Raw genomic sequence first — 26,505 nt, forward strand, 5'->3', positions numbered from 1 at the left:
ATTTAAAAAAAAAGTAGCGATAAGATTTAATAAACCGTGGAAAAACTCGGCTACAACTTTAGTACAATCTCTTCTTTGAATGCGTCGTTAACAATAACATTCTAGTCTTTCCAAGTGATTATAAAGGAAGATGGTCACAATAAAGGATGATGCTCTGAGATTGAGAGAAAATGTTGATCAATGTAAATTATAAGAAACCTTACCTCATGCAAAAATGTTTAAATCCAAAGGCATAAATTTAAAAAGTCTGTGAATTAACACATTTTGCTTCATCCTGAAGGTGGTAGAATTCTGAAATGCACTGCTTGAGAATACATTTGTTTATTTGTTACAATGTCTCGTGCAGTGAGAAGGGTTGTGTGAATAGACTAATAGGTTATCTCTGACATTCATACAGCTGTATAAAGAGTCCAGTTTATAGAGTGTAAGATTACAATGAAAAACAAGATAACATTGCAGTTCATTCAGGAATTGGACTCTAGCTTGGTGTGGTACCATTGGTTGGTTTCTCTGGCCTTGATTTCTTGCAGAGGCCTGGATCTCGTGACTAGAATGCCTCAACCTTGGCTTCAATGAGTTGACTTCCCTGTTCATCATTTCTTATTGTCTTGGTCATGCAGTATTCTACACTCTTGATGATAAAGTTGGTGATAGTGCATGCATCAAAGTTATTTGTTGAATCCTTGATTATAGACCAGTCTTATACCTTAAAGTAGTCATGTTTTGATGTTATCTGTATCCTCAGACCATCACTGAATAACTTTCACCACCAGGCTCTTCCTCCCTCGCTTCTGCTAATGTGGATAACATTAACACAGCTTGATGATTTGCTGAAGTGGAGGTGTGGGATGAAACTTGATAGAGGTGTAGTAGTGGTCTAGGATGTTGAAGCCTCTGGCAGGGAAGGATATGGTGAAGGCAGAGTTTCACAATGTTTGCAAAATATCCAAAGTAATCCTTGGGCAGAGAAAGCTGTGGGGAAAATGTGAAGAGCATCAATGAGTATGTGATGATCAGCTTAAACCTGGTGAGCTCAAAGACCTGTTTGTGCTTTATAGTTTGCATTTACTTTCTGCAGGCCCCTTCCAATCAAAGTTTTTGATAGATCTAGAGATAATTGGTTGCTTTTGGCCCACAAAAAAAAAGTGGAGAAACCTGAACCTTGGAGGTATTTATGGCTCTTGATATAAATTCTGTTAGGTTTGGTCTGGTGAGGAAACTATTCAACTTGGTTCCATTCAAGCTCTGATGACATTGGCTTTAAGGGGGTTTGTTGTTAAACCAGAAAATTTGCAGATGCTGGCATTGAGTGCAATATACAAGTGTTGGACAAACCCAGCAGGTCATGCAACAATTATAGGAATGTTGACTTTGTTCCATCTGATCACTCTAATTCTGTATTCAGTACTTTTAAAAAAAATATTGTACTGTTATATGGGTTGATCACAAGTATGAACTTTCTCAGTTCAAGTGAGAAACTTGAACTCCTTGTCTTCTGAAGTTTAACTTGTCAATCTATTGTTACGGAGTCCAGAGGACCCCAAAAACCAGCAGCAATAGATATGCACCACAACACAGAGTTACTTGAACAAAAGTAGTTTTTAATTATATTTGAACAAGAAAACAGAATTAAACTTTAATTTATTACTTAACCTAAATACTTAATCCCCTCTCTAATACTAAGTGCAGATGTGTGTAATGTATATTTAAGATTAGAAAAGTTATTTGGATCACAGTCCAATCTCACTGGTTGGAGGCAATTCTTGTATTATGCATAGAAGTTAGAATTTACAAAGTTCACCAGTCTTTGATGCTTAACAGGCTATTGGTTACCACGCAGGAGGATTCTTGCTGGTTTTCAGAGAGAGATTCCTTTTCCAGGACATCTGCAACTAATTCCTTCTCAATCAGTCTTGCTGACAAAACTTGCCCCTTCAGGGTTCTCCAGATGATCCTTTCTTTCAGGTCACCTTTCAGGTTGCAAGTCTTCTCCTTTGACCAGACAGCATTCCAAAGTTTGCCAGCTGTGTCCTTCTAGAAATAATTTGTGTCACTTCTCTGTTTCACACTCTCCCAGGCAAGCTGTTGTCGATACTTTGTTGCCTCCTGCAAAAAGCATTCTGCAAAAGTCCTGCAGATTTTGTGTGTGCAAGCTGCTCTAACAATTCCTCCCAAACCACCTCTAAATACTCTGTCACAATTGTACTCATCCAATTTGATCTTTCAGTGGAGTTAATCTATTGTAGAAAGGGAAAAAAGCCATTTAACATACTGGCCAGGATTGATCAGTGCATCTGGTGTATTTATTCCTTTATAAGATGTACTTTCCTAAGTATTATAGCAAAAACGAAATGCTCAGCAGTTCAGTTGGGTTGTGACTAAAGGGTCTTCAGCCTGAAAAAAATAACTGGTCCTCTTTCACAAGATAAAACAAAAGGAATAGAAGTAGGCCATTTGGCCCATTGCGTCTGCTCCGCAACTCCAGCCTGAGCTAAACAATTCATATCTAGTTCCAAATTCTGGCCTTTTCCCCACATACCTTGACTAATTAGATACCTATCAATCTCCTCCTTCAACCCCCAATGATCAGGCCTCCATAGCTGTATGTGACAATTAATTCCACAAATCCACGACCCTCTGGCTAAAGAAATTTCTCATCTGTTTTAAATGGGTACCTTCTAATTCTGAGACTGTGCTTTCTTGTCCTGGATTCACCCACCAAGGGAAACATTTTATTCATATCTACTCTATCCAATCCTTTCAGCATTCGAAATATTTCTATGAGATCCCTCTCATTATTCTATACTCCAATGATTAGTTTAAGAGCCAATAAACGTTCCTCATATGTTAGCCCTTGCATTCCAGGAATGATCCTGGTAAATCTTCTCCATATTCTTTCCAACATCAATACATCCCTTCTAAGATAAAGGTCCCAAAATTGCACACACAACTCCCAATGAGGTCTCAGCAGTGCCCCATAGAACCTCATCAACACCTCTTTACTAATATACATTTTTCTCTTGAAATGAATGCCACCATAGCATTCGCTTTCTTTACTGCTGATCTGACCTTGTGGTTCACCTTTAGCTTATCCTACAAAACTCTTAGTATCCTGTGTATGTTATTTGCCAACTTCTTTTCATAATTTTACTTTCTGTAAACTTAGTTTCCCAGTCCGTTTTTCCACTAATTTTTGCTTCCTTGTATGCCCTCCCTTTTGCTTTTATTGTAGCCTTAACTCTCTCGTTAACACCATTTATGCCATTTTTCCATTAATAGTTTTCTTTTTTTAAATACCTATCCTACACTTTATTTCTTGTAGAAATATCATTCAATTCTGCTCAGCCATCCATCCATCTAGCTTACTTTTCCAGTCAACTTGGGCCAGTTCCTCATACCACTGTAATTTCCTTTGTTTCACTGAAATATTGACACCCAATATCAGCATTTCCTTTTCAAATTTGAAATTGAACTCAAATCATATTACAATCACTACTTCCTTTGCATTCTATTACCTTTAACTCCCTAATCATCTCAGGTTGATTACACAGCACCCAACCCAAAGCCACCAATCGCCTGGTGGGCTTATCAACAAGCAGTTACAAAAAGCCATCCTGTAGGCATTCTACAAATTGTCTCTCCTGAGATCCAGTACTTTCCCAGTCCCCTTTCATGTTAAAGTCCCCCATAATTATTTTGACATTTTCCTTCTGACCTGCTTTTTTTATTTCCACATGTAACTTGTAGTCCACCTCCTGACTGCTATTTGTGGGGCCTGTATATAACTGCTATTCGGGTTCTTTTACCCTTGCCATTTTAAAATTTAACCCATAAGGATGCTACCACTTCTGACGTTATGTTCCTCTTTCTAGAGATTTAATATCATTGCTTACCATCAGGGCCTTCTACCTACCTATCTTTCCTATGCACTGTGTACCCTTGGATATTCAGCTCCCAGTCACATCCATCATTAAGCCATGACTCGATGATGGCCATAATGTCATATGTGTTACTGATTTTGCTGCATTTCTATTGTTCAGCAAATTATCCTGACCTGTCTGTCCTTTTTGTAATTTTTGCTGCACATTATTTTTTTCTATTTTCCTCTTTCTTGACCCTAACATCCTAGTTTCCTTCTATCCTAATCTCTGCACTCACATTCTGATTCCCACCCCACTGTTAAACCCTCCCCAACTGCTCTAGCAAACCTGCCTGCCAGGATATTGGTCTACCTCCAGTTCAGGTGCAGTCTGCCCTTTTTGTTCAGGTCAGATCTTCAGAAGAGATCCCAATGATCCAGAAATCTGAACTCCTTCCCCCAGCACCAACTCTTTCCACCGACCTCCTGAGTGTTTTCATATACTCGTTAGCAATCTTGGATTAAATTTGTATCATTACAGGAGCTGATTGGAATATAATAACCTAATTTATAGGTTATAATATAATAATCTATTTTTTTGGCATTGCCCACTGTCCAGAAATCATTACAGGAAGGATTTGGAGGCTTTTGATAAGGAACAGAAGAGAGTTACCAGGATGCTGCCTGGATTGGAGGGTAAGAGCTACAAGGAAAGATTACACAAACTTTTATTCTCTGGAGATGTTGTGGGGAGACCTGATACAAGTTAATAAAATTGAGAGATATAGATCATAGAATAGGGACAGAAGTCAGAATCTTTGACCCAGCATAAAAATGTCAAGTACTAGAGGATATGTATTTAAGATCAGTAGGTGTTTTTTTTTTTAAATGGGGAGTGATTAGTACCTGGAATAAGTTGCCAGGAGTAGTGATGGAAGCTGATACAATAGTAGTATTTGAGGTGGTTTTTAAAAAAAGTTGTGAATATGCAGGGAATGGATCATACACAAAAGAGATTTTTATCATTGTGTTCAGTGCAGACATCTGGTCCTGTGCTGTACAGTTCTATGCTCTTTATTAATCTTCTGTCTATCTCAAACTTTTACCACCATTAACCTGGCCATCATTCTTTCCTACCTCTTGCCTTCAAAGTACTACAATAATGTTATCTTTCATGCTCAACCATGCCTTTTGCAGTGAACACAGAGAAAAGACAGAGCATCCAATTCACAAAATCTTCCAATTCTCCCATTTTGCAGGCAAAATGGGAAAATTCACATCATCCTTGCAACAACTCTAAAACATAGGAAACTCTCCTCTTCAATGAGTTAAATGATAATATATTTATACTACTGTACCACTATCCACACCTGTTGTATCATGGTGGCTGATTGCCAATGAAGTGAAACAAAATATTCTAATTGTTGTAAGTACCTGTCAAGGACTATACTTCAATTTCAGTAGTGAATTTTATACTCCTTGAACAGATGGAGAATTGGTGCTCATCCAGTGTCACGGAGAATATAATAAGTGATGGCAAATGAAAACGATTACTTTGAATAAATTGTACCCATGTGGGAAGAAGCAAATTGTTACAAATTGTCTTTGTCATCTTGATAATGTAGGTTTCATGTGACAGTTGTCCTTAGGCTGTTCGCTTTGTAATTCTACATAAAAGCCATTCACCAAGTCCAAACTGAGCACTGATAACTGATTGCTTTCACATGAACTCTATCAGTTACAAAGCTGAAATAAGATGCGCTGATATAAAAATAATCTTTTACATTCGGCCACAGTAATGTTCCTCTCAGCTTTTCAATATAAATCCCCTTTGCAGTTCAACATAATCTGTGTTGAATGATTGGGTAATTTGGCATCCAAATAGGAACAGTGTAGACAAGTGGAAAATGAAGAATGAGAATCCCACAATAAATGTTCTCTAATGTTAATTAATTGGAGAATTATTGTTTTGTTCAACACAAGAATTGCAATATTTTGAATCAATTATGTTCCCAAAAATCTTAAAATTGGGAATAATTCATATTGGAGGAAAAATAATTTATTTTGAACTTTTTATCCACATTAAAAAAAAATTGCATTAAATCTTTCATTTCCCAAATAGAAGGTGTCTGGAATAAGTAGCAATGTAAGCAGATAGAAGTATTCAAAATGCTTTTAGGTAGATTCATGATTATGGAAGAAATAGAGGGATATGTATCATCTGGAAGCAGCAGAGTTTCAGTTTAATCTGGGCATCTGGTGCAACATACATGGGCTGAATTTAAATCATTTAATTTGGAGGCAGCACAGCAACAAGTGCTTCCAGCCCTTGAGCCTGCACTGCCCAAATACACCATGTGACCACTTAACCTACTGAGGTGGGAAACAAGTTTTGAAGGGTTCAAAAAGTGCCAGCCATGGACGTGGGAGACTATACGAAACGAGATATGCACAACCGCACGCAAACCGATTTTGCTATCATGCAATTAGCTCCACTACAAATGACCACAACTACAGTGGGTTAAAACACACAATACCTGCCTCCCCTCCTCTGACAAGCAGGCAGGGGATTCAACTTGCAAAATCTATTTACAAATGAGATCAGATTATTATTAAAGGTGTATGCAAAAAGAGAGTTTTGACCCATCTCCAAACCTCAGTTAGTTCCCCAGCACTGTTCATGATCCCCTGTCTGGATCAGCTCAAATACTTACTGAGTAGATCTGTAGATATTGTAGATAGGGGGAAAAAAAACTAAGTGCTGGAGGAACTCTGCCAGACTCACAGCGCCTGTAGGAGGTAAAGATACATTATCGATGTTTAGGGTCTTAGCCCCTCAAGGTATAAACAAGAACGAGGCAGGTGTCTGAAAAAAGATGGGGAGGGGTCCAAACCAACAAAAGGTGTTAATTGCATATAAGGTTTTGGCTCTGAAAGGAGACAGAGGGAAAAGGGAAGAGAGAATGAGAAACAGGATGAAAGGAAAGAAGACAGGGAGCCAAAGATTGGCAGGGGGGGGGGGGTTTAATGGAAAATGGAGAAGTCGGTGTTGGGTACCCAGACAGAAGATTAGGTATTGTTCCTCCAATTTGCAGGTCATATGGCAGCACAAGAGACCATGGACAAACAAGAATCTGACAAGGAATTGAAATGGATGGCAACAAGGAGATCCTCACTATTTGTGGCAGACAGCTGAGATGTTCAATGAAATGATCATACCATTGTCCCAATGTAGAAGAGACTACAAAGGGAACCCCGGATGTAGATGACCCCTTCAGATTCACAAGTGAAGTGTTGCTTCACTAGGAGGGACTGTTTGGTGCCCCAAATGGTGATGAGGGAGAAGGTGTGGGTGCCAATGAAGCATCTCCTGTGGTCACAGGGGTAGATGTCAATGAGCTGATTAGTGAGGAGGGAGTCACAGAGGGAGCGATCCCTGCTGAAGGTGGAGAAGGAAATTGGTGGTGGGATCACGTGGTAGGTGATAGAAATAGTGGAGAAGGATATGTTGGACACGGAGCTGGTGGGGTGGTAGGAGAAGACAAGCGAAATCCTGTCCTTGTTGTGCAAGGGAGCGGAGGGGGCCAGGGCAGCTATGTGGGTAATGGAGGATACAAGATGGTATCAGCTGTGGGTGAGTCTGACATGGGGGTAGGAAGTGATCTTCGACCTCTTTCCCTGTCCAAACAGTAAGGTGACCCTGTGTTACATCTTCTAATCCCATACATCTTTGGAATGTGGGAGGACATACAAAATTGTTACAGCAGCAAATTTGAATCTGGGTCATTTGTGCTGTAATAGGGCAACGCTGTCACCCAATATTATACTTACTGTACTACGATGCTTACTGCTTGCTTCTAAATAGAGAACTTTTTTACTGAAATAAAAGTAGAAATTGACATTCTTAGCAGGTCATGTAGCAAATGTGGAAAGAGGAAAAGTCACCTTAAATCAGAACCTGATAAGATTGGAGAAAACAAGCCATAAATTTGTGGCAGAGAGGAAGAAACAAAAGGGGATGTCTGAGAAAGGGTGGATTTGTAAACAAGATGATAATGTAGAGATGGCTTGCAGAACTGCGTTCATGTATTCCACTTGAAAAAAATTACTTATAATTTACGCAATAAGTATCATTTCTTTTTGAAACTATGGAGCACATATACAAAAAGTGTTGGTTTAAAAATTAAAAATTATCAATATCTGGTCTGAGTTGTGAACCTGTACTTCACAATTAAATCAATTTATATTTAGATCTTTATTTTTAGATTGACATTCTCCTATATTGTTATCTACACACACACACATACAAATATATATCTTTGGCTTGGCTTCGCAGACGAAGATTTATGGAGGGGGTAAAAGCCCACGTCAGCTGCAGGCTCGTTTGTGGCTGACAAGTCCGATGCAGGACAGGCAGACACGGTTGCAGCGGCTGCAGGGGAAAATTGGTTGGTTGGGGTTGGGTGTTGGGTTTTTCCTCCTTTGCCTTTTGTCGGTGAGGTGGGCTCTGCGGTCTTCTTCAAAGGAGGTTGCTGCCCGCCAAACTGTGAGGCACCAAGATGCACGGTTTGAGGCGATATCAGCCCACTGGCGGTGGTCAATGTGGCAGGCACCAAGAGATTTCTTATATATACACACACACACATATATACACACACATATATCTATCTCTCTCTCTATCTCTATATAGATATATACACACTCACACACAGATATATAGAGATCTAGATACCTATAAGACCTCGGTCTATAGATCTAGATCTCGATCTAGACCTAAAGATCTCTATATAGCGATCTAGACCTAAAGATCTCTATATAGCGATCTAGACCTAAAGATCTCTATATAGCGATCTAGACCTAAAGATCTCTATATAGCGATCTAGACCTAAAGATCTCTATATAGCGATCTAGACCTAAAGATCTCTATATAGCGATCTAGACCTAAAGATCTCTATATAGCGATCTAGACCTAAAGATCTCTATATAGCGATCTAGACCTAAAGATCTCTATATAGCGATCTAGACCTAAAGATCTCTATATAGCGATCTAGACCTAAAGATCTCTATATAGCGATCTAGACCTAAAGATCTCTATATAGCGATCTAGACCTAAAGATCTCTATATAGCGATCTAGACCTAAAGATCTCTATATAGCGATCTAGACCTAAAGATCTCTATATAGCGATCTAGACCTAAAGATCTCTATATAGCGATCTAGACCTAAAGATCTCTATATAGCGATCTAGACCTAAAGATCTCTATATAGCGATCTAGACCTAAAGATCTCTATATAGCGATCTAGACCTAAAGATCTCTATATAGCGATCTAGACCTAAAGATCTCTATATAGCGATCTAGACCTAAAGATCTCTATATAGCGATCTAGACCTAAAGATCTCTATATAGCGATCTAGACCTAAAGATCTCTATATAGCGATCTAGACCTAAAGATCTCTATATAGCGATCTAGACCTAAAGATCTCTATATAGCGATCTAGACCTAAAGATCTCTATATAGCGATCTAGACCTAAAGATCTCTATATAGCGATCTAGACCTAAAGATCTCTATATAGCGATCTAGACCTAAAGATCTCTATATAGCGATCTAGACCTAAAGATCTCTATATAGCGATCTAGACCTAAAGATCTCTATATAGCGATCTAGACCTAAAGATCTCTATATAGCGATCTAGACCTAAAGATCTCTATATAGCGATCTAGACCTAAAGATCTCTATATAGCGATCTAGACCTAAAGATCTCTATATAGCGATCTAGACCTAAAGATCTCTATATAGCGATCTAGACCTAAAGATCTCTATATAGCGATCTAGACCTAAAGATCTCTATATAGCGATCTAGACCTAAAGATCTCTATATAGCGATCTAGACCTAAAGATCTCTATATAGCGATCTAGACCTAAAGATCTCTATATAGCGATCTAGACCTAAAGATCTCTATATAGCGATCTAGACCTAAAGATCTCTATATAGCGATCTAGACCTAAAGATCTCTATATAGCGATCTAGACCTAAAGATCTCTATATAGCGATCTAGACCTAAAGATCTCTATATAGCGATCTAGACCTAAAGATCTCTATATAGCGATCTAGACCTAAAGATCTCTATATAGCGATCTAGACCTAAAGATCTCTATATAGCGATCTAGACCTAAAGATCTCTATATAGCGATCTAGACCTAAAGATCTCTATATAGCGATCTAGACCTAAAGATCTCTATATAGCGATCTAGAGATATAGATCGATATCTAGAGATATATTCTTTGCTGTAATGTTCTATGGTTTTATACGATCCGTGTCTAGCGATATAGATCCGTGTCTAGCGATATAGATCCGTGTCTAGCGATATAGATCCGTGTCTAGCGATATAGATCCGTGTCTAGCGATATAGATCCGTGTCTAGCGATATAGATCCGTGTCTAGCGATATAGATCCGTGTCTAGCGATATAGATCCGTGTCTAGCGATATAGATCCGTGTCTAGCGATATAGATCCGTGTCTAGCGATATAGATCCGTGTCTAGCGATATAGATCCGTGTCTAGCGATATAGATCCGTGTCTAGCGATATAGATCCGTGTCTAGCGATATAGATCCGTGTCTAGCGATATAGATCCGTGTCTAGCGATATAGATCCGTGTCTAGCGATATAGATCCGTGTCTAGCGATATAGATCCGTGTCTAGCGATATAGATCCGTGTCTAGCGATATAGATCCGTGTCTAGCGATATAGATCCGTGTCTAGCGATATAGATCCGTGTCTAGCGATATAGATCCGTGTCTAGCGATATAGATCCGTGTCTAGCGATATAGATCCGTGTCTAGCGATATAGATCCGTGTCTAGCGATATAGATCCGTGTCTAGCGATATAGATCCGTGTCTAGCGATATAGATCCGTGTCTAGCGATATAGATCCGTGTCTAGCGATATAGATCCGTGTCTAGCGATATAGATCCGTGTCTAGCGATATAGATCCGTGTCTAGCGATATAGATCCGTGTCTAGCGATATAGATCCGTGTCTAGCGATATAGATCCGTGTCTAGCGATATAGATCCGTGTCTAGCGATATAGATCCGTGTCTAGCGATATAGATCCGTGTCTAGCGATATAGATCCGTGTCTAGCGATATAGATCCGTGTCTAGCGATATAGATCCGTGTCTAGCGATATAGATCCGTGTCTAGCGATATAGATCCGTGTCTAGCGATATAGATCCGTGTCTAGCGATATAGATCCGTGTCTAGCGATATAGATCCGTGTCTAGCGATATAGATTTATTTTTCTTTATTAGACGAGAAAGGGGGAGGGTTAGGGAAGAAAGTTGGGAGGGTTGAAAACATTCACATGTAATTTTATCAATATATATGCACTTTTTTCAATGTGATTTAAAAATAAAAATATTAAATATGTGATCTTGTAAAGTTTTTAAAAAGTGTTTACAAAGCAAGCAAACAAAACAACAATCTAAGAAAGAGTATCATTATCTTAAAAAATTGCTGAACTCTATATTGAATCCAGAAAGGGAATTTAAGGGCTGTGTTTCAAGGTTCCACCACTAGAAGTATAGAAGGCCAAATGGCTGGTGACAGTTGAGGAATAAGGTTGAACTTTGTATAGGTTCCATGACCTCGCTGCTTGTTTTCTTTACTTCCCACAACTCTGTGCCCTTTTCCTGAGTGAATACTGATGAAAAAAAATTCAAGACCTCTCCCATCTCTTTTGGCTCCATACAAAACCGACCACTCTGATCTTCAAAGGGACCTATTTTATCCCATTACTATCCTTTTGATCTTAATATACCTGTAGAAACTCTTAGGATTTTCCTTCACATTGTCTACCAAAGCAACTTTATGTCTTTTCACCTTCCTAATTTCTTTCTTGAGGTTTTTTACTTGAATTTTTATACTCCTCAGGTACCATTTTCTCCATGTTGCCTATTCCTGTTATTCAGCTCTCTCTTCTTCCACACCAGATCCCAAATATCTTTCAAATTCCAAAGTTCCCTATGCCTGCTAACCTTGCCTTTAATCCTGATGGGAACATACAAACTGTGTACTCTTAAAATTTCACCTTTGAAAGTCCTCCACTTACCTCACACATGTTTGCTGGAAAACAACTTATCCCAATCCATGCATTCTAGATCCTTTCTCATTTCCTCAAAATGGTCTTTTCTCCAATGTAGAACTACAACCCGAGGCCCAGACCTATCCTTCTCCAGAATTAACTTGAAATTAATGGCATTATGATACTGGACCCAAAATGTTCCCCTACACTTGCCACTGTCACCTGTCCTGTCTCATTCACTAATATGAGATCCAGTATTGCATCCTCTCTAGTTGGTACTTCTATATGTTGGTTTAGAAAATTTTCATGAACACATTTGACAAACTTCAAGACATGGGAGTCCCAGTCAATATATGAAAAGTTAAAACCGTATGGTTCCTCCACCTATCTGCTATCTGCACAAATTTGCTCCTCCAATTCTCACTGACCATTGGGCAGTCTATAATACAACCCTATGAGTGTGATCCTGTTCCTCAGCTCCACCATAATGCCTCAGTAGACAAGCCCTCTGGTCTGTCCTGCCTGAGTACAGATGTGATATTTTCCCCGATGAGCAATGCCACTCCTCCTGTTTTCATTTCCCCACCCCTCCCCATATTCTATTGTCTCTAAAGCAATGGATGCCCAGAGCATCGAGCTGCCAGTCCTGCCCCTCCTGCATCAAAGTTTCACTAATGGCCACAATGTCATAATTCCACATGCCAATCCATGCTCTAAGCTGGTCTGCTTTTCCAAAAATACTCCTTGCACTGAAATAGATGCACCACATTCAACCCATTGACTTCTAATGGGTGCATGCAATTTTAACATCAGCTTTTCCCTCCTCCACTGCTCTACCTGTTCTTGCCCTCTGATTCCCCTCCCCCCTGCAAATCTACTTTAAACTCACTGAAGCAGCACTAGCAAACCTTCCTGCAAGGATATTAGCCCCTTTCCAGTTCACATTGTCCTCTTGGAACAGGTCCAACCTTCCCAGGAACTTTGGAAGAGGGACCAATGATCGAGAAACCAAAATCCCTCCTTCCTACACCATGTCTTTAGCTACGTGTTAAGCTGCACTATCCTCCTATTTCTAACCTCACTTGCACGTGAAACTGGTAGCAATGCTGAGATCACTACCCTCAAGGTCCTGTCCATCAACCTATCGGCTAACTTCTTGAACTCCCCTTTCAGGACCTCCATACCCTTCCTATTCATGTCATTAGTTCTTGTAAGGACCAGAACATTTGGCTACTCACCCTCCTTCCTGAGAATATCTGAAATATCTCAGAGAGTACCATCCAGGAAACTCTCTCTTTCACAGAATCTCTTCTCTGTCCCCCTAACTATGAAATCCACAATCACTACAGCTTGCCTCTCCTTCTCCCTTCCCTTTTTAGCTACAGGACCAGACCATGTCAGAGATTATCACCATGGCTTATCCCTGGTAGGTTGGCCCTCCCCAACATTATCCTAAATGGTATAATTGTTATTTAGGAGGATGTCCACAGGGGCACCATGCAATGGCTGCCTGTTCCATTTCCCTCTCCTGTCATCCATCTACCCTCCTCCTGCCTCCTTGATCTGATAATGACCCTGTATCTCCTGTCTATCACCCCTCTGCTTCCCGAATGATCCTGAGTTCATCCAACTCCAGTACCTTAACTCAGCTTGTCAGGAGCTGCAGCTGGATGCACTTCTTGCAGATGAAGTCACCAGGGATACTCCTGGCTTCCCTGATGAACGACATTCTGCAAGAGGAGCCTTGGCTGCCATTCCCACTGTCTGTGGCTTGATGAATAAAATATATCAAAAAAAAAACATGCCCTTACCTGTGCCTGCTGAATTCTTTTTGTTCCTCAAATAGGATTACCTTTTCTGACTTCAACTATGACTATTCATCACTTCTTACCTGTTCTCGCTGAAGCCTGTTGAGCAAAGCCTTATCACTCTGACTCAACCCACTCCAATGATGACCGCTCCCCACTTTTGTCTTCAACTGTTGAACTCGATTGCCCAAATTCATTGAAATTCATTTTACATTCCAGAATCTGCACTAAATGAGTATGGTCATTATCAACTGAGCAACCAGAGTTTGGGATCATTCACTGGAGAAATGAGTTAGACCATGAATTGTGCTGTGACTGAAGGAAAGTGCAGAGGCTTCAGTAAAGAGGGCTGAGCAAAGTTTCAGGGAAGGACAGGCAAGGTTTTCTTTTTTATATTTCAGAATTAGTGCAGTCGGGGTGGCAATCAGGGTAGAGGTATGCTATTTCTATAGAATGTGGGAAATCAAAGTAACTTCCAGTGTCCCTGATGACAAAACCTGCTGGAAGCGCATCCAGCTACAACTCCTTGCTGATCACATCAAGGAATTGGAGCTGGAGTTGGACAAATTCAGGATCATCTAAGAAGCACAAGATATAACATAAGAAAGTAGGAGCAGGAGTGGTGCAAGCTTCCCTTGCCATTAAAAATTATTGGTGATCTGCTCAAGGCTTCAACAGTGCCAATTTTCCGTACATGGAACACAACAGAGAGGGCCTACCGCGGACGTCCACCCTCTAAAATAATAGAATGAGAAGAAGACGAAATGAACTAACCCAGTGTGTAAAAGTAGATGACACAATTTCCTTGTTTATATTCATTGTGTGATGACATTGTTTAATGGGTTTATTGTATTGTATATGTTGAACGTTTAATGGGTTTGGAGGGGGTGGGAAGGGAGGGGGGAAAAGGGGAGAAAATGACTGTATATTCAAGAGGGGAATGTTTGTGTGTATTTTGATTAATATGGTTCATAGTGTGAAAAATTTAAAAAAATTAAAAAACAGTGCCAGTTCCCTAGGTCCTCAATCCCTTGATCTTTCAAAACATTGTCCACTTCTGCTTTATCTAACCTTATTAACTTAGCCTTCAGGATATTAGAGTATGGAATTCCAGAACTGTGGGAAATTCCTTTGCACCTTAGTTTCAACTGATTGTCCCCAATTTTGTAATTTGTGGAAACATCTTGACATCCATGTTGTCATCCTATTTCTGTGTCTTACACGATTTAATTCTTCTGAACTTCAAATCTAATTTCTGCAGCTGTCAGTACTTGTAATAAGAGAACCCTCTCATCCTATTAATTAGTCTAATAAATGGCTTTTGGTATAGCTACATGGCCAGATTAGCTTTTCATAAATAATTTAACTAAAATTGTGCACAGTATTCCAGATGAAGCCTCAATACTTGTACAACTGTAATACCACTATATTTAAACTCCAACCCTCTTGCACAGGAGCAATTTGTCATTTACTTTTCCAACTGCTGGATGCACCTGTCTGCTAACATGCACAAGAGCACCTTGATTCCTCTGTACTTTGCTATTTTGTAATCTTTCTCAGTTTAGATAAATATCACCCTCTAGATTCCCTTATCAGAATTGCAAAACTTCACTTTCCCACATTAAATTCCATTTGCTAAATTTTCAGCAACTCACTCAGTTTTTCTCTATTCAGTTGCAGAATCCTGTGTCCACTCACAATATGGTCTCTCACCGATGTTAATATTATAGGCAAACATGCGTTCCTTACTCTTTGGCTCCTCTTCCAGATCTTTAATACAAGTTGAAAATAATTTAAGGACCACCAACTGATCCTTGGGTGACTCTACTAGATAGAAGCTTCCAGCTAAATATATTATTTACTGTTAACTAGTCTTCAATCCATGGAAATATTGATCAAGACTCTTCCCTTATTTCAACTCATGCTATGGGACTTTTTCTGTTCACCATGGAGACCAGATAGCAACCCACCTAAAAGATTTCACATCCAGTAATGGCACTTACATTTAATGTTGTCTGTATTAAATTGAAAAGAATTGATCATGGTCCTTCATTCTGAGATACAGTGAAAAGCTTTGTTGTGCGTGGTAGTCATGCAAGTCAACCTATGTTTAAGTAGGGAGTGTTACAGTGCAACTGCTGTAATAAGGTAGGGCTTGTGAGATAGAGATCACTCTTTCCTTTACTCATGAGGGGTCCACTCAGGAGTCTGATAGAGCAGGAAAGAAACTGGTAGTGTGTGTGTGTTTAAAAAAAAAATTAATTTATCTTCTGCTTGATAGAAAGGATGAGTGAGAATATGGCTAAGATGGAATGAGTTCTTGGTGGCTTATAGAGAAGGATAAGTACTACATAAGCCTGGAGGTTATCAGCATTTAGTTCACCATGCACTTTAGAGAAAGGGATACTAAAGTTGCATTTATCCAAAAATTAAAAAAGACAACAAGGGCAGCTCAGTTAGCTTAGCAGTGCTATTACAGTGCCAGTGATTAGAGTTCAAATCTAGCACTGACTCTAAGGAGTTTGTACATTCTCCGTGTGTCTGTGTGAGTTTTCTTCAGGTGTTTGTTTCCTCCCATCCTTCAAAATGTATGGGGGTTGTAGGCTAATTAGGGTAGTTGGGCAGCAAGGGCTCGATAGTAAGCCAGAAGGGCCTGTTAAATTGTGCTGTTTGTCTACATTTTAAAAAAAACAAAGTAATTGGGAAGAATTAAAAATGATGGATCATACCTCATTGATTTGGAATTTTTTGATCAAGTAACTGAGCTGATGGATGCAATTTAATTTGATTTTCAGAAACCACTGTTATGGACCTTGGACAATTTTATTTTTCATTGAGTGCTGGTCTGAAACTGTGGGAGATTTAACAGCTTTTAGGAGCTGTAGTAGCACTGGGCTACCGCTAGAGAACTTTGACAGCTGTCAAAGCACGAGAAACAGTCACTAGAGTCCGGGGGTTCGGAGAGCGAGCCTGCAGCTATTAACCTCTCTTCACCAATGGGAAGAGCTGGAGACACGCGCTGGGCAGTTAAAAAAGCCCAGTGCGCTGGTTTTGGAGAGGTTAGTCAGTGGATTGGACTGCAGGCAGTCAGTCTGACTTGTGTGCTCACCAGTAGTTTCAGCAAGCCATGCACTAGTTGCTTTGTTCGTGGGTGCTAGCACTGCTGTCTGGAGTTATATGTCAGTGTGCTCACCCTGCAGTTTTAAGATGAAAAGGAAGACTGAGCTACTTCGTCCACAGGTTGTCCTGACAGCAGTTTGTGGAACTGATACCCAGAGTGTGTGTGGGACTGACCAGTGCCTCTCCTGTCCCCTTTCAAGAGGATGACATCATGTGACAGGAGTCATGTGACCACCCAAGCCAGGGTGTCCAAAGGAGAGGACTTGAATGATATGAGATCACTTGTTAATTCTAAAGAAGGTTTTGAAAGACTCCTGTGACAGAAGGTCACTTGGTAACTCTAAGGAGGGCTTCGGAGGCATGAACCTTGTGCAGTGACTAGGAGGTCACTGAGAAAATTCTCAGATGCAGGAAGTAAAGGTGATTGTTGCCACATTCAAAACTCAAGTAAGTCTTGTGTTCCCCCTGATAGGGTTGTGAGTCCTTAGAGACCTTGGTCATCTGGATGCAGCCTCAAACTAAAAGATCAGTGGGCAAGGAAACAAATAATCCCAAGCCAGAAAACCAGATCTATGAGCTATTCCTTTTTGACTGACCAACTTGATATGACTTGGGATTTTTTTTTTTTTTTTTATATACGAAAATAAAAAATAGATTTTTGGGGGCATTTGAGCTTGGATTGTAATGGTCTGTGTTCCCCCCCCCCCACATACATACACTGCATAATAATCTGTTTGTAGAGTTGCCATTAAACCTTGTGTTCGAATGTTAAGTTTATTCAGTTAATTCTATTCTTGTTAGTTTGTTAATAAATTTTGTGTTAAATTTAACCCATTTATTTATGCATCTCTCAATTGCTGCTGGGGAGCATAATACCACTTAAAATTCAAGATGACAGATTATTAAAAGAGGTTATGGTTTATAATAGTGTTACCAATTAAAAACCCTTCCAATTATTTTTGGGACTAAAAGGACTTTGTTAGCATTGGTAAATTCAAAATAATATATATTTTTTTAAAATTAAACTATTAATAACACACCACTTCTTACTTATCTGTAAACTTAACTCTAAATTTAACCCCAAAATGAACAAGTGTAAAATCTCAATGCATGTATAATAAAGCCGAACTCTGAAAAGTCAACATTTTAAAATTCAGCATCATTTTAGTCTTGTTTGAAGGTTTAAAATTCTCAATTCAGAATAATTACAAAGCACTTTTAAACATCAGGCCTCTTTACTCACAATTATGCCCTCTTTTCCAAAGAGACAGTGAAGTGGTCTTTATTTCAAAAGACACTGATTGTGTTCCTTTTTTCCCCCAGGAGTAATACACGCAACAGCACCTATTCTGGTTACTGTAACTCAACCCTGTCTTTCACAAGGTTTCAACCCCTGTATCACAGGGTTTTGACTTCTATACTCTCCAAACTGAACTCTTTCAAAAAAAGTCTGAATTCAATAATATATTTCTCCAAATCATGTGACCATTTACATCATTGAAGTCAGTTCCAATTCCTTAAAATCATGTGATCAGTCATTGGAATTTTAAACAGTTGAAAACCCCAGTTTCTTGTAAACCATGTGATCTTCATACCTCTCTTGTAGAGGACATAACTCTGAAAGATTACCTATTTCAAAGGCTTACACATATCAGTTGCATAACTGAGTTTCATTTCTTTTGTTCAAGAGGCTTGTGGTTTTGTTTTAAAACAGATGGCTTCTTCAGCAGTTATTGAGTACTTAGATACTTCAATTTTTAATAAAATACTCCATTGTCCTTGAATAATTAAAACCCAGTTCAAATCCATTAGCTGTCTTTCCAAGACAGCTCAACTCTGAAAAGGAACTCTTCTGAGAATAATGGTGTATCTCGAAATGTACTGCGACCTGTGTGTGACCCTGTACCTGCCAACAACCAACTTATTAAGAATGCAGATACAATATTTTAACTATAATTTACTAAGACATTCTTGTGCATGAGAAATATAGGTTAACATGAAATTAAAGGTTAACACAAATCCATTACAATAGCAAGGCCAAATTATCTTGGAATATTGAATACTAGCCTAAAAATATGATGTGGATAAAGTACCAAATGTAAATGGGTATTAGGGGACACCCATTATAAATTTACTTTCTCAGAATTGTGGACATTATTACCTAGGCCAGCATTTATTAAGCCAGAGTTGGGTGGCAATTTCCAGACGGCACTTAAAATCAACCACTATTGACATTCAAATAAAACTGCAGATGCTAGTAACGTGAAATCACACAGAAATACCACCAACACTCAATAGGTCTGGCAATTTGTGTGGAAAGAAACAGTTAATGCTTCAGGGAAGAAAAAAGTTAGTTTTGAGTTGCAGAAAACGTGGCAGGGTGCAGCGGACAATTAAAACATCCGATAGGGTGACCTTTATAACTCAATAAAAACAAGTATTGAAACAGAAATAAAACAAATGAGCATGTAAAAACTGTGAAGAGAATATAGGCACATTTAATGAGAAGGTAAAAAGAAAAAGGATTATAGTGCAGAGAAATATTAGGTTATATACTTCAGATGGAAGAACTGGCAGCATTTTTTTGTGTTCAGAGAAACCTGGGTGTGCTTTCATGAGAAATACCGTAAGCTTGCATGCAGGTACAGGAAAGAATTATCACAACAAATATTAGTTGATCTTTATTGCATAGGCAATGAACTGCAAGAATAAGGAAATATTGCTGAAACAGCATCATCTTATGGTGAGGCCAATTCTGAAATACTCCTTTTAATCTTTACTCTTCTTATTTAGGGAGGATATACTTGCATTTGGTGCATTTTGTTAGTTTGTTGGGATATGAAAATTGCAAATTTGAACAAATAGGCCTTTATTTAGGAGTTCATGCTGTGGATTGAAACTAAAATTCTGAGGGGGATGCTGCAAGGATGTTTGCCTTGGTGGAGGAGTTCCAGAACTATGAACCGAAAGACCCTGGTTAACTACTTAAGACTTGAATAGGATTTTATTTTTTTCACTTAAAGACTCGTGCATCTTTGGAATATTCTTACCTCAAAATCCCTTGGATGCTTAAGTGTTACCTTTATTGAAGGCAAAGGCTGGTTGATATTTGGACTGCATAGGAATCAAGGACAATGACTATTTGGCAGGTTCATGGAATAGAAGCCAGAAATGGACATCATCGTTAGCATTACCAGAGGGTGCAATGACCCAGGATGGAATCCGGTGCTGACTGTAAGGAGTTTGTACGTTCTCTGTCTCTGTGGGTTTCCTTCACCCTTCAAAAACATATGGTGATTGGAGGTTAATTGGTGTATTTGGAGGGCATAGGCTTGTGGACTGGAAAGAGCTGTTGCTATGCTGCATGTCAAAAAAAAGAATAACTATGATTTTATTAAAGGGTGAAGCAACCTTGAGGGTATAAATGCCCCTCCTCCTGGTCCTGTTGTGTTCTTTGCACTATAGGACATTACAGAACAGTCCAGACCTTTCAGTCCACCATGTTGTGCTGACCTATGCGAGCCTACTCCACAGCAAGCCTAATCCTTCCCTTTAATTTTCTTATATGTGCCTATCTAAGAGTCTTTTGAATATCCACCACCACCACCCCTGGCAATGCATTCCAGGTACTCACCACTCTCTGAAAAACCTTACCTCTGGGATCCTCCCTGAGCATTCCTCCTCTCGCCTTAAACCAATGTCCTCTGGTATTTGCTATTGGCACCCAGGACAAAGGTGCTGGCTATCCATCCTATCAGAATCAGAATTTATTGTCATGAGCATGTCACAAAATTTGTTGATCTGCCTCTCATAATAAGCAGTACATCTCTATAGTAGATTTCAAGCTTTACCTGGTGCTCTTGTTCCTTTAAACATTTGGATGTTGTGCTGTTTCTATGAACTTGTCTTAGCTGGAGGAGGCTATTGTGTCCCTAATATGATTTTGTCAGGGTAATGGGTTAGGGCAGAGACAGAGCATTAGAACAAAATGTACTTTAAAAAGACACATCAAACATCATACAATGATAGTGCGTGGATTAGCAAAGGCGGGAAAGGAAAATGATGACAAATAATGAAGATTCCAGTTATTATTTCAAAAGGCACTGTAATTATAAACAAGACACCAGGAGTTTAGTCTGAAACATTAGTGGATAGGTCTCTTTGCCAGAACAAGTTATTCCAAACTTGCAATAGTCTGTATTGTGATCATTTTTGGAATATAAACTTACTGAGAATTGTATATACCTTTTAAAAAAAAAATATTGCCTTGGAGAAATTGCAGAACAGCCAAGGGAACACACCTCTAGGCTCAAGGGAGATACTTGCATGGGTGGACTGCTCCCTTTTGGAGAGATTAAGAAGATGAACTAAACCCAAGTCTCTACAAGGCTGATTGCGCTAATGAGGTAGGTGTTAATTGAATTCAGACCATGAACCCAATTGTGTTAGAAGGAAAAGAAACATCAAAAAGTAACCGATCTATTACAAGATAAAGTGGATAAGGCTATAACAGATGAACAGATTAAGAGGAGAGATAAAAATGGATTTAGATATCAGTTTTCACAAAACACTACTGTCAAATTCTAACCATAATAAATTGGTCTTAGCACAACTCAAAATTATGCAAGAATGTTAAAGGTAGAAAGCAAGAAGATTAAATTTCCAGTGAAAAGGAGATGCACGGTACACTGGAGCCTTCAAAGAATTGAAGGAGGCAGGGGTGAGTGAAGAAGCTAATATTTTTCAGAGCTCTGCAAATACTAGAAGAGTACATGGACTGGATAACAGGAAGTGTAATTTACAGATTTTGAAAAGCAGTCCATTAAAAGCAAACAAATTATATGGTGCATTCAACAAGCCTGTAATTACCACATTTGTATCATCCATTTTTTAAAATATTGAAATAACATTCACTTGAAAGACTTACAAAACTAAGCTGTTTTCATATCAACAAATGATATCATAGGAAGATTTTTATAGAGATGTTTAAAATTGAGAGTGTTGGAAAGAGTCAAATAGATCTTTTCCATTTGAAAATAAGAATTTAAGTCAAAACAGGAGAACCCTACTTCGCTCTTTTCTTCCACCATTCTCTAATCTTATTAAAAAGTCCCAATTTCCTGAACCAACTTCATATTCTTCAATTACTGTTTTGATTAATTAATGCAACAAAAACATGTATAAAAAGTTCTCAAGACAGAGCAGTGGAAAATTTTTGAAAATACAGATGTGTTGTCTGTTCTATTAGAATTACAGTTAACATGGCATACAAGTCAATGCTTTCTTACAGAGTAGATAGGGACAAAAGGAAAATGAGATAGAAAGCTTATGAACTAAGATGGCAGCAGAATTTGGAGAGTAAACAGTAAACTGTAGGGCTGAATTGTTTGTTCTTGTGATGCAATTCATTGTGAAGAATACAGAATAATATAACGAGCATTTTTTTTAAAAATATAGACAGTCAGCAGCATCTTACCATAGATTAGAAATCTGGAATTTTTCAAATGATCAATTAACTGGAAGATAGCAGTTATTTTAGACAAAATTTATTTTGAATTTCAACAGATATTGTGAAAACTTTCTTCGTATGGAACTGCAAAAGAGCCTCGTGGCCCAGGAGATAGTTAACAGACGATTTGTGTGGATTGAGAACCAAGCAACACAACAAAAGGCAGAATAATGACAAGCGGGTAATGCTCTTTGTGAAAAAGACAGCATCAGATTTTCCAAAGGAATCTATTATTATGGAACCCCTGGCTGTTTGAAATTTCTGTGCATTAAATGCACTCAAGCATCTGGTGTATTAAATGTTCCGATCTGAAAGCAAGTCAAGAAGAGACCGACTATCTTCAGAGAGACTTGGTCCAATTACATAGATGGGAGTGAGATATGGCAGATAGAATTTAATGTGGATAAACGTAGGATAATGTGCACAGGATCAAGTAACAACAAACGGGTAGGACTTGAAAGGGGCTCCGTTGGCATGATAGCGGTCTTTGAAATAGTAGAGAAAAAGAATTTAGGAGTGATCATGTTCTGAAAGCATCTGGTTGGTGTCAGGCAGATATTAAAAAGGTAATTGGGTATTCTGGGGTGCATCTGGAGGTCAGAAAATGCTATACTGACATTGTACAGATCAATGGTGAAAGATTCCAGAAAAAGTGTGCAGTTTTTATGTCACCTGATTTCAAAAAATAGATATGGATATAATTTTTTTAAAACATAGAGGACTTTCCAAGGTGATTCTTGGCCTTCAGAATGACAAACTCATGACAAAATGTAATTTCACTGCAGAAATATTGGATGCAGTGAATTTACTTAACATAATGAAAAGCATAGAATTTACAACATAACTGAGAGCATAATGAAAGCAGGAAATTGTGAACCTCTGATTAACTTTATTAAAATCACAAAGTATATAAAGTTTGTTATAATTCATAGCAGATGACATACTAGTTTTTAAATCTATATTTTTAAAGGAATAATAAAAAGCAAATAATGACAGACGTTCAAAATTTGAAATAAAAACATTCCACCTTTCGGCCCAGCAACCTTCACTCTCAACAGTTCTTCCTCCGCAACTTCTGGTACTTTCAATGAGATTCAAACATCAGATACATCTTCCCCTCTTGCTGCCATCATTACGAAGGGAACATACTTCCATGATTCTCTGGTGTGCTCCTCTTCATGCCATTCTTCCAAGCAAGTTCAGGAAATGCAAAGCCTGCATACCTCCTTTTTCCTTTCCAGTCATCCAGTTCCAGAGAGCCCTTCCAGGTCAGACAGTAATTCACTTGTATTTCATCCAATTTATTGCCTTGCATTCAAGTGCTCACAAAATCATCTTGCGAGCATTGGAGAAACCAAGCACAGATTGGCTGACTGAGCAGATCTGTTCAGTTTGAAAGGTTGTGCCCAAGTTTGTCATCCTAAACCCAATTTGACCCCTCTGTCTTTATCTATTACAGTGTTTTGGAAAAGCCTGATGCAAGTTTTTTTTAAGGATCAGCTCCTCGTCTTCCATTGAGGCAAGTTGCATCTAATATAACATTTGCCTTCCCAATTGCATGCTGATGAAAGTTGCCTTTTTGACCCCTCTTCATCCAGGTCAGGTCCTGGATGATGCTCCATTCTTCACCAAATGTACCACAAGAAATGGAGGGCTCAGACAATTTAATTTCCTAGTATACCTTTATTCACACACAAGGTTGGTAGAAGGTACTTCAAAGCCTGTAGAGCACACATTCAAACTCTGGCCCGCGGGCCAAATTTGGCCCGCAATATAATTATATTTGGCCCACAAGATCATTTCAAAAATGTATTAGAGGTGGCCCGCCCTGCAGCGAGAGCCGATGCTGTTTTTTGGTAATGACACCCCCACCATCCTCCCCCTTCATTGCACATCCTTCCCCACCCCCTAACTATCCCCACCCCCCTAAAACCACCCCCCTTAAAAGATGGCCAGAATATTCTCAAAAAGGAATCCAGAATGGTAAAGTTCCACAAACCTTCTGCTGGGAATCCTAACAACACCCGGGCATCAGATCCACGGGACGCGGAGGGAGCAAGAGTGTTGCAGGTTGACCGTGCAAACTTTGAGAACGGGGAAAACAAAATTGTAACATGAGAAGTCTGTCGATGTCATCAGCCAGCAAGCCAGTTGGAAGGCTCCCCGCACAACCAGTCACTTCTCCCACCTGTCGAGCGGTGCGGCGGATTGGCGACCACCTGTTATTTCCTGTCGGCGCGACGGACATGGCAGGCTGCGCACAGCCCCCGCTGTTCCGCAAAGGCTGATCGGCAGCACGCTGGGCCTGAGTGGGTGGGTAAGCAGGGGTGGGCAGAGGGTGTAGGTGAGTAGTAATGGGCAGGGGAAGTTATGGTGGTGCGAGGGGCAGTTAGAGGGAGGGATGAGTAGAAGGAGGGGTGGATAGGGAAGAGGTAAAAGGAGAGGGGCAGGGCGAGTAGGGGAGGGGTGATTAGAGGGTGAGAGACGGGTAGAGGGAGGAACAGGTTGAGGGGAGAGGCAGTAGAGGGGCGTGTATAGGATGGGGTGGGTAGAGGCAGAGCGAGTGGAGTGAGGGGTGAGTAGAGGTTGGGTAAAGGACTGGTCAGGTAGAGGGATGGTGGGTTGAGGGTGAATAGAGGCCTAGAGCCTGAGGAGTGAGCAGGAAATGCTGAGTCCTGATGCAGGCCAAAATGGACACAGCCTGTGAATGCTGACTACATCTCCACAGGGACCAAATATGTTTCCCTCAGATCAAGCAAAGGGTGAACTTGAGCTACCTACTCCTGACCTGTAACATTATCCTCCTAAAATTATATCCTAAAGTTTAACATTACATATGTTGAAAGAAGAGAAAACATGCAGATGTTGTTGAAAATTTTCAATAAATATTTAGTTCGGCCCTCGACTTAGTCCAAGTTTTTAATTTTGGCCCTCCGTGAATTTGAGTTTGACACCCCTGCTGTAGAGGATAAAGGAGTTCTCTGAATATACAAATGCATGGGTTTATATTCTCCAGTGCTATCTGATATTAACCAATCTCCAAACCATCACCACCTTTGCAACAAGCATCATCCTATCAGCATTAAGCAATGCAATGTCCTTCTGCATGATGCACCATATTATTAACCAATCACATCCATGACCCCTTCCCCTCAGGTTTTTTTTGTTTCAGTTCCTCTAATTCTTGTAGGTCACATGATTCCAGAGAGAAACAGGACTGTTGGAAATTTATCAGCCAGGCAACTCACATTCTGGAGTCTCTCACTGTTCTTGGTCAGGGCGAGTGAAATTTCAGCTTGGCTATCGTTGCCAACAGCACATATCCTAGGCCCCCCTCTAAGTCCTGAGTTATCTCCAAATGTCCCAGCATAGGCATTAACCAAGTTGTATTTATGTATTAATATTTTGGCAAATTGTGTTAATGTATTTGATGCATTACCAGAAAGACCCTAATTTCTACAATTCTTCACCTGTTTGACAGCTTTCATTTACACCTGCACGAGGACATCTAGTCCCATTGAATATCATTATCTGCCAATTTCAGGTAACCAATCTTAATGTTTGTGTCAGATCCAATGTTATTTATAAAAACTCAATTTTTTTCTCTCATACAGAGGACACCCATTCAGCTGAATATTTTCAGTACTTTTAATTGCAACTGTTGTGGTCTGGTTCCCACAGTTCCAGCAGTGTTTCATTTCTATCTCTATGGCTCTGAATTTTCATTCATCAAGACAGATTAACTACTATTAATAAGCATTTAGTACCTTCTCTTTTGAAGACACCAGCAGCATTGAAGTTTTCTGGATAATCTTGCTCTTCACAATAACAAGCATTTATTTTGTTTTCTCCATCTTCCCCTTTCTCTGCAACTTAAAACGTAGCTTTTTATTACTGAAACAGGTAACCACGTTGAGAGGTTTTTTTTGGTTTTTTTTTAGGACTTCCCATTGATAATACTGTACTAAAAAGGAATATTCTTTTGTTACAGATCCGAACTTGTTCAGTGCACTCTCCAGTTTAATTCACACGACAAAAATAATCTGAGACCATAAGGATTGCCCCGTTTCACCACTGAAGGCCATAGATCATTCTGTGTCAGAGCCATCCTGTATTATCCCCA

At 39.4% G+C, this 26,505-nt stretch overlaps 1 long non-coding RNA gene across 1 annotated transcript; it reads right to left on the reverse strand.

Annotated features, from left to right (window-relative positions):
* LOC138760113 (uncharacterized) lies at positions 1-26,250 on the reverse strand. The gene is made up of 4 exons (XR_011355426.1): positions 26,150-26,250; positions 20,725-20,805; positions 20,528-20,624; positions 1-972 (listed from the first exon to the last, which is right to left on the reverse strand). It is a non-coding gene; the product is annotated as an uncharacterized lncRNA (long non-coding RNA).
* Between the last annotated feature and the right edge of the window lie 255 nt (positions 26,251-26,505).

Source organism: Narcine bancroftii, chromosome 4 (assembly GCF_036971445.1).
Source record: "Narcine bancroftii isolate sNarBan1 chromosome 4, sNarBan1.hap1, whole genome shotgun sequence".
Taxonomy (NCBI): Eukaryota; Metazoa; Chordata; class Chondrichthyes; order Torpediniformes; family Narcinidae; genus Narcine; species Narcine bancroftii.